Source organism: Dermacentor albipictus, chromosome 4 (assembly GCF_038994185.2).
Source record: "Dermacentor albipictus isolate Rhodes 1998 colony chromosome 4, USDA_Dalb.pri_finalv2, whole genome shotgun sequence".
Classification (NCBI taxonomy): Eukaryota; Metazoa; Arthropoda; class Arachnida; order Ixodida; family Ixodidae; genus Dermacentor; species Dermacentor albipictus.
In genome coordinates, this window is record NC_091824.1 from 131,292,482 (window position 1) to 131,295,127 (window position 2,646).

The 2,646-nt window shown below is 53.4% G+C and overlaps 1 pseudogene; it reads left to right on the plus strand.

The window, feature by feature from the left end:
• Window positions 1-1,110: 1,110 nt before the first annotated feature.
• On the plus strand, window positions 1,111-2,646 carry LOC135898361 (uncharacterized; annotated as a pseudogene).

The window sequence follows — 2,646 nt, forward strand, 5'->3', positions numbered from 1 at the left end:
TCACTATATGGATCTGAGCTATTTCACATGGCAATTCCAACTTCTTTACACTATATATGTCAGCCATGCTGCCTTACTAAAGAAACGATATGATCGAACTGGTCAAGCATTGTTTCACAAATCAGCTAGGACAAAACTGCGCTTGCGCCGCTGCCTTTTACTCGGTCAGTACACTTAACGCCCATAACTTTTCTAAAATGCAAAGATTATCAAGACACTTTAAGTACACTAGGCATCAGCTTTCAGAGGCTCCTTGCCTCGTGACATTGAGCGGGTGTATGTACATACATACATACACCCGCTGGGACATTGATTAACGTTCCTGCCGGCAACTGTACGCCCTGTCTCACGCTTCAAAAACCAGAGAGAAAGCACTTTAAGAATGCTGAAGAAAACGTCTTCCGTACATTGCCTAACTAATCATGTACAATGTTGCGCAAGTTTTACAAGTGCCGCGAGTCAGCCGATGGCCCAATTCACGAAAACGTTGTTCGATTGCAACTAATAGCTGATAATTGGCCGAAACCTTCTCTGTTATGTTGCTAGCCACTGGCGTTAGCTTGAAGATCGGACATCGTTCTTATACTTGTGCCGTCGACAAGACCAAGCCAACTGCAATCTTGAGAAGGCTGCGCGGTTGTTTGATGTAACACGTGTACGTGCTACGATAGTGTAAAAGAAGTGTAGCGGCGCGGCGATGGAGCTGCGCACCACCCCCGCAGCCATAAACAACTCCGCGGGGCGTCCCGCGGGCCTCCCGTAAGCGGACCTTCGCGAGTGTTGGACACCAGGCACACGGACACATGATCCGACTCACTGTGCCGAACGTCGTGCGCGAGCTCCCTTTTCTTGTTACTGTGTTTACTGCCTTCCTTTCGCACTAGGTCCGTGCACTGCACTTCTCTATGCTCCTTTTCCCTCTTTTCTCCTCTCGCTGTCTAAAGCCCTCGCCACTTCCGGCGCGCTGCGCGCGCCCGCTCAATTCTCTCTTTTGACAGAATAAACTTGACCTTGTTACCGAAAAGACGTGTGTCCGTCTCGTTTACCACGGCTCTACAAAGTGGTGACCCGTAGTTTTCTTCGCGGCACTGCCGAAGTTATTGTGGAGCCATGCACAGCAACGAGATGCAACCAGACACTGAACTTACGGGTACGACCGAGCAACAAGACGTCTCTGCAGTTTCCATCCGACTCCCACCATACTGGGACCGCAACCCTGCAGTTTGGTTTCTTCAAGCGGAATCGCAATTTATTCTCTGGCGTTCGCACGGAACAACGCAAGTACCACCTAGTTGTTTCGGCACTGTCGCCTACTGCTGCAGAAGAAGTTGCCGACCTGCTTTCTGGACCGCCTCCCGCCACTCCATACAGCGATCTTAAGGCTGCCCTTCTCGAGCGCACAACAACATCGCAGCGAGCCCGCATGCAAAAGTTGCTCTCCGCAGAGGACTTGGGTGACCGTCGGCCAAGCCAGCTCCTTCGCCGTATGCGACAGCTCATGAGCGACAACACAACAGTAAGCGATGACCGCCTCCTGCGAGAACTGTTCATGCAGCGCCTTCCAGTAAACGTTCAGATGGTACTCGCTACAGCCACGGTGATGGACCTCAACAGCCTGGCCAGCTTGGCGGACAAAGTCATGGAGGTGGTGACGCCAGCGGTGTGCAACGTAGCATCATCAAGCACCACTGTGAGTTCAGCGCCGCGAACATCATCCTCCGCCGATTCTCCCATCGACGTGCTCTGCAATCGCGTTGAACAATTAGTTTGTGCTGCGGAGCGTCATCGCACTTCACCCCGTCACGGAAGGTACCGCAGCTCGAGTAGATCACGGCGTCCAAGAGAAGAACGCTCCCGGTCTCAAACGCCACCACGGGTATGCTTTTATCACCGCCGCTTCGGGCAGGAGGCGCGCCACTGCCTCCGTCCTTGTGCATGGCAGGGAAACCAGCCGGCCGACCTTTAATGGCGACAACCGGTCAGGGCCAAAGCAAAAGTCGCCTATTTCATGTCATGGACAGAACCACAGGCCAGCAATACCTGGTAGACACCGGGGCGGAGGTCAGCATTATTCCCGCGCAACGTTCCGACCGAACTACACCGCCGACCTCCTATCTTCAAGCTGTCAACGGTAGCAGGATACCTGTTTACAAGTCGCGGTCCCTCACCCTGAATCTTGGCCTGCGCCGCGTGTTCCGTTGGGTTTTCCTCGTCGCTGATGTTCGCCGTGCTCTTATTGGCGCTGATTTCCTGGACCACCATGGACTGCTCGTCGATGTGAAACGCCAACGCCTGCTGGACACTGCTACGTTGCTGTCTGTTCATGGCGTCGTTTCCTCTGACTCGCCTATAGTCGCCCCAACCACAGCAATTGCTGGTGATCCTTTTGCTTGCCTCCTTCAAAAGTTCCCCAACCTCACGCGACCACCAGACTGGACAAAGCCCGTACAACATGATGTACGTCATCACATCATAACAACTGGTCCACCTGTATTTGCTCGCCCACGACGACTCGCCCCGGACAAACTCAAAATTGCCAAAGCAGAGTTCGAACACATGTTAGAACTTGGAATCGTACGACCATCGTCCAGCAGCTGGGCGTCTCCGCTCCATTTGGTCCCCAAGAAATCAGGTGACTGGAGGCCG